This window comes from Pseudophryne corroboree, unplaced genomic scaffold (genome assembly GCF_028390025.1).
Source record: "Pseudophryne corroboree isolate aPseCor3 unplaced genomic scaffold, aPseCor3.hap2 scaffold_298, whole genome shotgun sequence".
NCBI lineage: Eukaryota > Metazoa > Chordata > Amphibia > Anura > Myobatrachidae > Pseudophryne > Pseudophryne corroboree.
The window spans coordinates 350,277-362,804 of NW_026969651.1; the positions used below are offsets into that span (position 1 = coordinate 350,277).

Here is a 12,528-nt window from a genome sequence, read left to right on the forward strand (position 1 = left end):
GTTCTTCTTTCGAGAGTTCCCTTGTGCTGCCTCAGTTGGATCTCCTTCACTTGACAGGGGGGTGCCCGAGCAGCGACCCTCCCCAGCTCTAGCCCAACTCCTACTTACCTGCCAGGTGAGATACTATGATCATGAAGATGCTTCTCCCAGGGCAAGGCTCACCCATTGCACTCTGGGTGTGCTGCCCCTGCGATTTCCCCAAATGTGGGAAACTTGACTGCATAATTTGTGTTTCCCCTGGTCGGCTCTCATATAATTCAGATCTCTTTGTCTCAGGTCTCTCTCCAGCCTAGTTTGCTGTCTGTTTCCACTTCTTTTTTCTTGAGCCCCTCCCTTCTATACCCTTGTGCACTATCCTGACTTCTCCCGTCTGCTTACTTTGTGCCTTCCAACGCACAATACAAACTACAGGTAGTGCTGCAGGGCCCACACCCTTTTACTTGCTTTACAGAGCAGCTCTGGAGCTGTTACAGTGCCCAGCTGCTGCAAGAAATCAGCTTGAATGCTTCAGGGGCTGGGGCATAGCCAACATGAGCCCCACACCGAAGGAGGGTGGAGGTGTTTAATGCGAACTAGGGGTCATCCAAGCGCCGCAAAAGGCCGCCATGCCCTGCACACCCCTTTATTCTTTTCATATGCAGACGAGGGTTGAAGCCAACTTTGACCCACTGCTTGGATGACATCACCATATTCAAATCCATCTGCTGCAGGCCTTCCCCCAGGAATGCTTGCACTAGTTGTTGCATTTGGTTTGTTGTTTGGGGGTGCTTCAGTATTAGGCAGCCTTCTGCCCTCCCATGTTCATCTGAAAATATGTGTTCTCCCTGCAGTTGTTGTCCCCAGATGAGAGTTCCCTTGTGCTGCCTCAGTTGAATCTCCTTTACTTGACAGAGATGTGCCTGAGCAGCGGCCCTCCCCAGCCCTATCCCAAATCATACTTATTTTGCATAGGAGATACCATGGTCATGAAGATTGTTCTCCCAGGGTTAGGTTCATTCATTGCATTCTGGGTATGCTGACCCCTGTGATTTCCCCAAATGTGGGAAACTCAACTGCATTATTTGTGGTAGTGGGGGACTGTGTTTGTGCTTTCCTCTAGTCAGCTCTGGTAAAAGTCAGATTTCTTTGTCTCAGATCTTCCTCTAGCCTTGTTCTTCTTTCGAGAGTTCCCTTGTGCTGCCTCAGTTGGATCTCCTTCACTTGACAGGGGGGTGCCCGAGCAGCGACCCTCCCCAGCTCTAGCCCAACTCCTACTTACCTGCCAGGTGAGATACTATGATCATGAAGATGCTTCTCCCAGGGCAAGGCTCACCCATTGCACTCTGGCTGTGCTGCCCCTGCGATTTCCCCAAATGTGGGAAACTTGACTGCATAATTTGTGTTTCCCCTGGTCGGCTCTCATATAATTCAGATCTCTTTGTCTCAGGTCTCTCTCCAGCCTAGTTTGCTGTCTGTTTCCACTTCTTTTTTCTTGAGCCCCTCCCTTCTATACCCTTGTGCACTATCCTGACTTCTCCCATCTGCTTACTTTGTGCCTTCCAACGCACAATGCAAACTACAGGTAGTGCTGCAGGGCCCACACCCTTTTACTTGCTTTACAGAGCAGCTCTGGAGCTGTTACAGTGCCCAGCTGCTGCAAGAAATCAGCTTGAATGCTTCAGGGGCTGGGGCATAGCCAACATGAGCCCCACACCGAAGGAGGGTGGAGGTGTTTAATGCGAACTAGGGGTCATCCAAGCGCCGCAAAAGGCCGCCATGCCCTGCACACCCCTTTTTTCTTTTCATATGCAGACGAGGGTTGAAGCCAACTTTGACCCACTGCTTGGATGACATCACCATATGCAAATCCATCTGCTGCAGGCCTTCCCCCAGGAATGCTTGCACTAGTAGTTGCATTTGGTTCGTTGTTTGGGGGTGCTTCAGTTTTAGGCAGCCTTCTGCCCTCCCATGTTCATCTGAAAATATGTGTTCTCCCTGCAGTTGTTGTCCCCAGATGAGAGTTCCCTTGTGCTGCCTCAGTTGAATCTCCTTTACTTGACAGAGATGTGCCTGAGCAGCGGCCCTCCCCAGCCCTATCCCAAATCATACTTATTTTGCATAGGAGATACCTTGGTCATGAGGATTTTTCTCCCAGGGTGAGGTTCATTCATTGCATTCTGGGTATGCTGACCCCTGTGATTTCCCCAAATGTGGGAAACTCGACTGCATTATTTGTGGTAGTGGGGGACTGTGTTTGTGCTTTCCTCTGGTCAGCTCTGGTAAAAGTCAGATTTCTTTGTCTCAGATCTTCCTCTAGCCTTGTTCTTCTTTCGAGAGTTCCCTTGTGCTGCCTCAGTTGGATCTCCTTCACTTGACAGGGGGTGCCCAAGCAGCAATCCTCCACAGCTCTAGCCCAACTCCTACTTACCTGCCAGGTGAGATACTATGATCTTCACTGTTAGGGCAATCAGGATGTGGAATTCCCTGCCAGGGAAGGTGGTAATGGCGGACTCTGTAATTGGATTTAAAAAAGGAATGGATACATTTCTGAATGAAAAAGCTATCCAAGGTTATAATACTTAAAATATCAACATGGTTAATCCGGGGGTAACATGAGTTGTAGTAGTTAACTAGTCATAAAACATTATTCAGCAAGTATGTAGAATCATCACAACTTAAAACAGGTTGAACACGATGGGCAATTTGCCTCTTTTCAACCTCAAAAACTATATTACTATATGTTACTATATTACTATGTTACTGTAGTATACAGAACACCACAATGTAATGAGCAGTGATAGTGAGCACTGATGAGGATACTAGAACTGACACTGAGCAGCAAGATGCAGCACTGGACTATTAGTAATGTACTGTAGTATGCTGAGCACAACAATGCAGCACAAGACAATGAGCAGTGATACTGAGCACTGATGAGGATACTACTGAGAACTGACACTGAGCAGGAGAGACACACTACTAGTATTACTGAGCAGCAATAAGTAACCACTGATACTGAGCACTGATATTGAGATTTCCACTGAGAGAACATAGCCACGTCCTCTCCGCTCCCTCTTCAATGCACGAGTAAAAATGGCGGCAACGCGCAGCTCTTTATATGAAATCCGAATCTCGCGAGAATCCGACAGCGGGATGATGACATTTTCCCTTGTTCAGGTTTTCCGAGTCAGGCGGGAACAACCGAGCCTGCCTCGGACCAGTGTAAACCACGTGGAGTTCGTGGGGAATTCGGTTCTCGGAGAACCGAACCCGCTCCTCTCTACCTTATACCCATATATTTTTTTATTTTCAATCTAAGCCCCTGCAGTTTTCTGTAAGCATCTGCTTCGCTATGATGATCAACAAGTCACAAGGGCAAACACTCAGGGCTTGAGGCGTAGATCTTAGGACCAGCTGCTACAAGCATGGCAGAGGTGTCACTATCACTGGTGACACCCAGAGAGGTGGCGAAGGAGATTGTAATGCAGTGCGCGCAGATAAGCAGCGCAATGGTAAAAAGGAGGCATGGTTTCATAGGTAGGGGCGTGGCCTGGTGGCCTGAATCTACATTTTGTTGCTCCGGGTGTCCCGGGGGTTGGGGGCTGCACCCGGGGACTAGTGTGTGAGCGGTGCTGGCTCCTGCACAGTGACAGGACATGGCCACCCAGCATGACGCCTCCCTTCTTGACCAATCTGTAATTGCAGTTGCACTGCAGTTCAGCGTGATCATAAAAAATGGTGTAGCCTCCTGCTGGTGCAGACTGTATGTGCGCGCAGGAAGCCGCCACCATTTTTGTGATCACAGCGGCTGAATGTGATGTCATACAGCCGCTGTGACCACGCCCCCTGTGTCTCCTCCGTTGCAGACCCCATTTTGAAGCCTTGCGCCCGCACCGCTCCATCCCTGACTTGGAAATGGAGTGTTGCTGACCCCCCTCTCCCCCCCTGCCCCGATTGACAGGCAGAGGCGATCGCATTCTCTGCGGGGTGCCGCAGAAAATGCAGGCACATGCGTATGCTCTTAGCAATTTTTGCAGTTGGATCGCTTACTGTGATTGCAATCCAACCTGAATCAGGCCCTATTACCTATCACAATGCGCTGCGGGCAGTACAAAATTGGTTTAATATGGGAGAAAAAACCCCAGACCTGTGCTCCTTAACTGTACCTGGTGGCTCGTTGAGCGGCTGCCCAGTAATCAGTGTCCACGCCAGTGCGCACACGGTCCACCCCCTACGGCCACGCTCCCCTTCATCAGCGGCCTCGTGATCCGGAAGGGCGGTGCGTGTGTGACTGACCTTAGGAAGAAACCGGAGCCTCCGCTGCAGTGACCCAGCAACCAGGGCACGGGAGTATACAGCGCCGCTGGGAGTGATGAAGCTGCAGTAAAGATGTCTATTAGACCTAGCCTGCTGCAGCCCTTGTAGATTCTCATAAAAAAAGTTCTTATTTTCTTGTCAAAATTAATAGCTAAGAATAGGCTGCCTGAGGCAGGCCCCTGTTAAGTGGCCTGCTACTGAAGGCACCAACTACAAACTGAGCTCCCTGTTCATGGAAGCGGGGTTATAGAGGAGAATGCGCTGAGCATCTTGGGAACAGTCAAAAGCTTTGAGCCGGTTGGTGCCTCAGATCAAGATCCTACTCTACACCCCAATGTGAATCCTTGTGGAGTCCAGTGTACCCCACAGAAGAAATTAATGTGTCACACCCATTGGCAGCAACCTTAGAATAGCTGCTGACGGGCACAATTGAGAAAGGAAGGGGGGGGGACATTTGAATCCAGCACATAGATGCAATTCAAATATGTAATTTGAACCTTCCTATTTTAAAATATAATGGATGAACTTCACCCTGTGATAACAATCTTCATGATATAGAGATCTCATATGCAAAATAAGTATGAGTTGGGATAGGGCTGGGGAGGGTGGCTGCTCGGGCAAGCCCCTCCCCCGTCAAGTTAAGGAGATTCAACTGAGGAAGCACAAGGGAACTCTCGTCTGGGGACAACAACTGCAGGGAGACCACATTTTTTCAGATGAACATGGGAGGGCGGAAGGCTGCCTAATACTGAAGCACCATCAAATATCAAACCATATGCAATAACTAGTACAAGAATTCCTGGGGGAAGGTCTGCAGGAGACGAATTTGCATACGGTGATGTCATCCAAGCAGTGGGCCAAAGTTGGCTGGAACCCTCATCTGCATATGAAAAGAGAAAAGGGTTATGCAGGGCATGGCGGCCTTTTGCGGCGCTTGGATGACCCCTAGTTCGCATTAAACACCTCCACCCTCCTTCGGTGTGGGGCTCATGTTGGCTATGCCCCAGCCCCTGAAGCATTCAAGCTGATTTCTTGCAGCAGCTGGGCACTGTAACAGCTCCAGAGCTGCTCTGTAAGGCAAATAAAAGGGTGTGGGCCCTGCAGCACTACCTGTAGTTCGCATTGTGCGTTGGAAGGCACAAAGTAAGCAGACGGGAGAAGTCAGGATAGTGCGCAAGGGCATAGAAGGGAGCGGCTCAAGAAAAGAGAAGTGGAAACAGACAGCAAACTAGGCTGGAGAGAGACCTGAGACAAAGAGATCTGAATTATACGAGAGCCGACCAGGGGAAACACAAATTATGCAGTCAAGTTTCCCATATTTGGGGAAATCGCAGGGGCAGCACACCCAGAGTGCAATGGTTGAGCCTTGCCCTGGGAGAAGCACCTTCAAGATCATAGTATCTCACCTGGCAGGTAAGTAGGAGTTGGGCTAGAGCTGGGGAGGGTCGCTGCTCGGGCACCCCCCTGTCAAGTGAAGGAGATCCAACTGAGGCAGCACAATGGAACTCTCGAAAGAAGAACAAGGCTAGAGGAAGATCTGAGACAAAGAAATCTGACTTTTACCAGAGCTGACCAGCGGAAAACACAAACACAGTCCCCAACTACCACAAATAATGCAGGCGAGTTTCCCACATTTGGGTAAATCACAGGGGTCAGCATACCCAGAATGCAATGAATGAACCTCACCCTGGGTGAACAATTTTCATGACCATGGTGTCTCCTATGCAAAATAAGTATGATTTGGGATAGGGCTGGGGAGGGCCGCTGCTCAGGCACATCTCTGTCAAGTAAAGGAGATTCAACTGAGGCAGCACAAGGGAACTCTCATATGGGGACAACAACTGCAGGGAGAACACATATTTTCAGATGAACATGGGAGGGCAGAAGGCTGCCTAATACTGAAGCACCCCCAAACAACAAACCAAATGCAACAACTAGTGCAAGCATTCCTGGGGGAAGGCCTGCAGCAGATGGATTTGCATATGGTGATGTTATCCAAGCAGTGGGTCAAAGTTGGCTTCAACCCTCATCTGCATATGAAAAGAGAAAAGGGGCGTGCAGGGCATGGCGGCCTTTTGCGGTGCTTGGATGACCCCTAGATCGCATAAAACACCCCCACCCTCCTTTGGTGTGGGGCTCATGTTGGCCATGCCCCATCCCATGAAGCATTCAAGCTGATTTCTTGCAGCAGCTGGGCACTGTAACAGCTCCAGAGCTGCTCTGTAAGGCAAGTAAAAGGGTGTGGGCCCTGCAGCACTACCTGTAGTTTGCATTGTGCATTGGAAGGCACAAAGTAAGCAGACGGGAGGAGAAGTCAGGATAGTGCACAAGGGTATAGAAGGGAGGGGCTCAAGAAAAAAGAAGTGGAAACAGAGAGCAAACTAGGCTGGAGAGAGACCTGAGACAAAGAGATCTGAATTATACGAGAGCCGACCAGAGGAAACACAAATTATGCAGTCAAGTGTCCCACATTTGGGGAAATCGTAGGAGCAGCACACCCAGTGTGCAATGGGTGAGCCTTGCCCTGGGAGAAGCACCTTCCTGATTATAGTATCTCACCTGGGTGTGCTGCCCCTGCGATTTCCCCAAATGTGGGAAACTTGACTGCATAATTTGTGTTTCCCCTGGTCGGCTCTCATATAATTCAGATCTCTTTGTCTCAGGTCTCTCTCCAGCCTAGTTTGCTGTCTGTTTCCACTTCTTTTTTCTTGAGCCCCTCCCTTCTATACCCTTGTGGACTATCCTGACTTCTCCTCCTGTCTGCTTACTTTGTGCCTTCCAATGCACAATGCAAACTACAGGTAGTGCTGCAGGGCCCACACCCTTTTACTTGCCTTACAGAGCAGCTCTGGAGCTGTTACAGTGCCAAGCTGCTGCAAGAAATCAGCTTGAATGCTTCAGGGGCTGGGGCATGGCCAACATGAGCCCCACACCGAAGGAGGGTGGGGGTGTTTAATGCGAACTAAGGGTCATCCAAGCGCCGCAAAAGGCCGCCATGCCCTGCATACCCCTTTTCTCTTTTCATATGCAGATGAGGGTTCCAGCCAACTTTGGCCCACTGCTTGGATGACATCACTATATGCATATCCGTCTTCTGCAGACCTTCCCCCAGGAATGCTTGTACTAGTTGTTGCATTTGGTTTGTTGTTTGGGGGTGCTTCAGTATTAGGCAGCCTTCTGCCCTCCCATGTTCATCTGAAAATATGTGTTCTCACTGCAGTTGTTGTCCCCAGATGAGAGTTCCCTTGTGCTGCCTCAGTTGAATCTCCTTTACTCTAAAACTTGTAAAACTTAGCAAAAGTGTTTACTAAATAGCTGCTCGGCAAAGTTGCAATGCCGAGACTCCCCGACCAGCTGCCCAGGATGAACCCACCTTTCTAGTAGAATGGGTCTTCACCTAATTCAGTAACGGCAGTCCTGCCGTGGAATGAGCATGCTGAATCTTACCACAGATCCAGCGCATAATTGTCTACATGGAAGCAGGACACCCAATCCTGTTGGGAGCATACAGGACTAACAGAGCCTCTGTTTTCCTAATCTGAACCGTTCTGGTGACATAAATTTTCAAAGTTCTGACCACAGCCAGAGACTTTGACTCAACGAAGGTGTCAGTGGCCAAAGGCACCATGTGGAAAGATGAACCACCTTCGGCAGAAATAGTTGACGTGTCCTCAATTCTGCTCTATCTTCATGAAATATCAAATAAAGGCTCTTGTGATACTGCATGGTTTGTACTGTTTTCCATGTGCTCCCAGATCTTTCAAGCAAGAAGCATGGTCAAGAAAGTTCTGTTTGAAAAGAAACAACATTTACTGTCATTGTTATAGAATTTGGGAGAAAAAACAAGAAGAAATCTGCACTGTTGACGCACTGGACAGAATGAATGAATCATAAAATATAACCTTTATTAAGTATGTATTAAAATTGGATAAATATTAATATTATTATCCCAAACTGCAGTGAAACATAACGGTTAAAATCACAGAACTAACATACATGTGCATAAGAAGAATAAAGAGATGTGAAAAAAAGGTTTAAAAAGCGTGTCCGTGTGTGATTATTTTTGAAGGCACAACCCTGGCGGGGTTGTTTATATAGATATATATGTTGCTAATAATCACTTTCTAGCGTAATGTTATTAAATAGCTGTTAGTATCTATGTCGTCAGGTACCACTGGGTCGTATCCTATATACTCCTGTGGGAAACTTGACTGCATAATTTGTGTTTCCCCTGGTCGGCTCTCGTATAATTCAGATCTCTTTGTCTCAGGTCTCTCTCCAGCCTAGTTTGCTGTCTGTTTCCACTTCTCTTTTCTTGAGCCGCTGCCTTCTATGCCCTTGTGCACTCTCCAGACTTCTCCTGTCTGCTTACTTTGTGCCTTCCAACGCACAATGCAAACTACAGGTAGTGCTGCAGGGCCCACACCCTTTTACTTGCCTTACAGAGCAGCTCTGGAGCTGTTACAGTGCCCAGCTGCAGCAAGAAATCAGCTTGAATGCTTCAGGGGCTGGGGCATAGCCAACATGAGCCCCACACCGACGGAGGGTGGAGGTGTTTAATGCAAACTAGGGGTCAGCCAAGCGCCGCAAAAGGCCGCCATGCCCTGCATGCCCCTTTTCTCTTTTCATATGCAGACGAGGGTTGAAGCCAACTTTGACCCACTGCTTGGATGACATCACCATATGCAAATCCATCTGCGGCAGGCCTTCCCCCAGGAATGCTTGCACTAGTTGTTGCATTTGGTTTGTTGTTTGGGGGTGCTTCAGTATTAGGCAGCCTTCTGCCCTCCCATGTTCATCTGAAAATATGTGTTCTCCCTGCAGTTGTTGTCCCCAGATGAGAGTTCCCTTGTGCTGCCTCAGTTGAATCTCCTTTACTTGACAGAGATGTGCCTGAGCAGCGGCCCTCCCCAGCCCTATCCCAAATCATACTTATTTTGCATAGGAGATACCATGGTCATGAAGATTGTTCTCCCAGGGTTAGGTTCATTCATTGCGTTCTGGGTATGCTGACCTCTGTGATTTCCCCAAATGTGGGAAACTCAACTGCATTATTTGTGGTAGTGGGGGACTGTGTTTGTGCTTTCCTCTGGTCAGCTCTGGTAAAAGTCAGATTTCTTTGTCTCAGATCTTCCTCTAGCCTTGTTCTTCTTTCAAGAGTTCCCTTGTGCTGCCTCAGTTGGATCTCCTTCACTTGACAGGGGGGTGCCCGAGCAGCGACCCTCCCCAGCTCTAGCCCAACTCCTACTTACCTGCCAGGTGAGATACTATGATCATGAAGTTGCTTCTCCCTGGGCAAGGCTGACCCATTGCACTCTGGGTGTGCTGCCCCTGCGATTTCCCCAAATATGGGAAACTTGATTGCATAATTTGTGTTTCCCCTAGTCGGCTCTCATATAATTCAGATCTCTTTGTCTCAGGTCTCTCTCCAGCCTAGTTTGCTGTCTGTTTCCACTTCTTTTTTCTTGAGCCCCTCCCTTCTATACCCTTGTGCACTATCCTGACTTCTCCTCCTGTCTGCTTACTTTGTGCCTTCCGATGCACAATGCAAACTACAGGTAGTGCTGCAGGGCCCACACCCTTTTACTTGCCTTACAGAGCAGCTCTGGAGCTGTTACAGTGCCAAGCTGCTGCAAGAAATCAGCTTGAATGCTTCAGGGGCTGGGGCATGGCCAACATGAGCCCCACACCGAAGTAGGGTGGGGGTGTTTAATGCGAACTAAGGGTCATCCAAGCGCCGCAAAAGGCCGCCATGCCCTGCATACCCCTTTTCTCTTTTCATATGCAGATGAGGGTTCCAGCCAACTTTGGCCCACTGCTTGGATGACATCACTGTATGCAAATCCGTCTTCTGCAGACCTTCCCCCAGGAATGCTTGTACTAGTTGTTGCATTTGGTTTGTTGTTTGGGGGTGCTTCAGTATTAGGCAGCCTTCTGCCCTCCCATGTTCATCTGAAAATATGTGTTCTCCCGGCAGTTGTTGTCCCCAGATGAGAGTTCCCTTGTGCTGCCTCAGTTGAATCTCCTTTACTTGACAGAGATGTGCCTGAGCAGCGGCCCTCCCCAGCCCTATCCCAAATCATACTTATTTTGCATAGGAGATACCATGGTCATAAAGATTGTTCTCCCAGGGTGAGGTTCATTCATTGCATTCTGGGTATGCTGACCCCTGTGATTTCCCCAAATGTGGGAAACTCAACTGCATTATTTGTGGTAGTGGGGGACTGTGTTTGTGTTTTCCTCTGGTCAGCTCTGGTAAAAGTCAGATTTCTTTGTCTCAGATCTTCCTCTAGCCTTGTTCTTCTTTCGAGAGTTCCATTGTGCTGCCTCAGTTTGATCTCCTTCACTTGACAGGGGGGTACCCGAGCAGCGACCCTCCCCAGCTCTAGCCCAACTCCTACATAACTGCCAGGTGAGATACTATGATCATGAAGGTGCTTCTCCCAGGGCAAGGCTCACCCATTGCACTCTGGGTGTGCTGCTCCTGCGATTTCCCCAAATGTGGGAAACTTGACTGCATAATTTGCGTTTCCCCTGGTCGGCTCTCGTATAATTCAGATCTCTTTGTCTCAGGTCTCTCTCCAGCCTAGTTTGCTGTCTGTTTCCACTTCTCTTTTCTTGAGCCGCTGCCTTCTATGCCCTTGTGCACTCTCCTGACTTCTCCTGTCTGCTTACTTTGTGCCTTCCAACGCACAATGCAAACTACAGGTAGTGCTGCAGGGCCCACACCCTTTTACTTGCCTTTCAGAGCAGCTCTGGAGCTGTTACAGTGCCCAGCTGCTGCAAGAAATCAGCTTGAATGCTTCAGGGGCTGGGGCATAGCCAACATGAGCCCCACACCGACGGAGGGTGGAGGTGTTTAATGCGAACTAAGGGTCATCCAAGCGCCGCAAAAGGCCGCCATGCCCTGCATACCCCTTTTCTCTTTTCATATGCAGATGAGGGTTCCAGCCAACTTTGGCCCACTGCTTGGATGACATCACCGTATGCAAATACGTCTTCTGCAGACCTTCCCCCAGGAATGCTTGTACTAGTTGTTGCATTTGGTTTGTTGTTTGGGGTGCTTCAGTATTAGGCAGCCTTCTGCTCTCCCATGTTCATCTGAAAATATGTGTTCTCCCTGCAGTTGTTGTCCCCAGATGAGAGTTCTCTTGTGCTGCCTCAGTTGAATCTCCTTTACTTGACAGAGATGTGCCTGAGCAGCGGCCATCCCCAGCCCTATCCCAAATCATACTTATTTTGCATAGGAGATACCATGGTCATGAAGATTGTTCTTCCAGGGTGAGGTTCATTCATTGCATTCTGGGTATGCTGACCCCTGTGATTTCCCCAAATGTGGGAAACTCGACTGCATTATTTGTGGTAGTGGGGGACTGTGTTTGTGCTTTCCTCTGGTCAGCTCTGGTAAAAGTCAGATTTCTTTGTCTCAGATCTTCCTCTAGCCTTGTTCTTTTTTTGAGAGTTTCCTTGTGCTGCCTCAGTTGGATTTCCTTCACTTGACAGGGGGGTGCCCGAGCAGCGACCCTCCCCAGCTCTAGCCCAACTCCTACTTACCTGCCAGGTGAGATACTATGATCAGGAAGGTGCTTCTCCCAGGGCAAGGCTCACCCATTGCACTCTGGGTGTGCTGCTCCTACGATTTCCCCAAATGTGGGACACTAGACTACATAATTTGTGTTTCCTCTGGTCGGCTACTCGTATAATTCAGATCTCTTTGTCTCAGGTCTCTCTCCAGCCTAGTTTGCTGTCTGTTTCCACTTCTCTTTTCTTGAGCCCCTGCCCTTGCCCTTGTGCACTCTCCTGACTTCTCCTGTCTGCTTACTTTGTGCCTTCCAACGCACAATGCAAACTACAGGTAGTGCTGCAGGGCCAACACCCTTTTACTTGCCTTACAGAGCAGCTCTGGAGCTGTTACAGTGCCCAGCTGCTGCAAGAAATCAGCTTGAATGCTTCAGGGGCTGGGGCATAGCCAACATGAGCCCCACACCGACGGAGGGTGGAGGTGTTTAATGCGAACTAAGGGTCATCCAAGCGCCGCAAAAGGCCGCCATGCCCTGCATACCCCTTTTCTCTTTTCATATGCAGATGAGGGTTCCAGCCAACTTTGGCCCACTGCTTGGATGACATCACCGTATGCAAATCCATCTTCTGCAGACCTTTTCCCAGGAATGCTTGTACTAGTTGTTGCATTTGGTTTGTTGTTTGGGGGTGCTTCAGTATTAGGCAGCCTTCTGC

The 12,528-nt window shown here is 49.2% G+C and overlaps 10 non-coding genes and 3 pseudogenes across 10 annotated transcripts; 10 read left to right on the plus strand and 3 right to left on the minus strand.

Moving 5' to 3' along the window:
• The first annotated feature begins 100 nt into the window (after positions 1-100).
• Positions 101-242, plus strand: LOC135015899 (U1 spliceosomal RNA; annotated as a pseudogene).
• Positions 243-934: 692 nt separating this feature from the next.
• Positions 935-1,098, plus strand: LOC135015938 (U1 spliceosomal RNA). Its single transcript, XR_010214104.1, has one exon. It is a non-coding gene; the product is annotated as a U1 spliceosomal RNA (small nuclear RNA).
• A 152-nt stretch (positions 1,099-1,250) lies between these two features.
• On the plus strand, positions 1,251-1,392 carry LOC135015944 (U1 spliceosomal RNA; annotated as a pseudogene).
• A 692-nt stretch (positions 1,393-2,084) lies between these two features.
• On the plus strand, positions 2,085-2,248 carry LOC135015804 (U1 spliceosomal RNA). The gene has a single exon (XR_010213987.1). It is a non-coding gene; the product is annotated as a U1 spliceosomal RNA (small nuclear RNA).
• Positions 2,249-5,551: 3,303 nt separating this feature from the next.
• LOC135015955 (U1 spliceosomal RNA) lies at positions 5,552-5,714 on the minus strand. Its single transcript, XR_010214119.1, has one exon. It is a non-coding gene; the product is annotated as a U1 spliceosomal RNA (small nuclear RNA).
• Positions 5,715-5,866: 152 nt separating this feature from the next.
• LOC135015841 (U1 spliceosomal RNA) lies at positions 5,867-6,030 on the minus strand. Its single transcript, XR_010214022.1, has one exon. It is a non-coding gene; the product is annotated as a U1 spliceosomal RNA (small nuclear RNA).
• Positions 6,031-6,704: 674 nt separating this feature from the next.
• On the minus strand, positions 6,705-6,860 carry LOC135015992 (U1 spliceosomal RNA). Its single transcript, XR_010214141.1, has one exon. It is a non-coding gene; the product is annotated as a U1 spliceosomal RNA (small nuclear RNA).
• A 2,361-nt stretch (positions 6,861-9,221) lies between these two features.
• On the plus strand, positions 9,222-9,385 carry LOC135015788 (U1 spliceosomal RNA). Its single transcript, XR_010213972.1, has one exon. It is a non-coding gene; the product is annotated as a U1 spliceosomal RNA (small nuclear RNA).
• Positions 9,386-9,537: 152 nt separating this feature from the next.
• LOC135015982 (U1 spliceosomal RNA) lies at positions 9,538-9,672 on the plus strand (annotated as a pseudogene).
• Positions 9,673-10,374: 702 nt separating this feature from the next.
• LOC135016091 (U1 spliceosomal RNA) lies at positions 10,375-10,538 on the plus strand. The gene has a single exon (XR_010214236.1). It is a non-coding gene; the product is annotated as a U1 spliceosomal RNA (small nuclear RNA).
• A 152-nt stretch (positions 10,539-10,690) lies between these two features.
• Positions 10,691-10,853, plus strand: LOC135015964 (U1 spliceosomal RNA). The gene has a single exon (XR_010214125.1). It is a non-coding gene; the product is annotated as a U1 spliceosomal RNA (small nuclear RNA).
• Positions 10,854-11,523: 670 nt separating this feature from the next.
• On the plus strand, positions 11,524-11,687 carry LOC135016095 (U1 spliceosomal RNA). Its single transcript, XR_010214240.1, has one exon. It is a non-coding gene; the product is annotated as a U1 spliceosomal RNA (small nuclear RNA).
• Positions 11,688-11,839: 152 nt separating this feature from the next.
• LOC135015959 (U1 spliceosomal RNA) lies at positions 11,840-12,003 on the plus strand. Its single transcript, XR_010214122.1, has one exon. It is a non-coding gene; the product is annotated as a U1 spliceosomal RNA (small nuclear RNA).
• Positions 12,004-12,528: the final 525 nt, after the last annotated feature.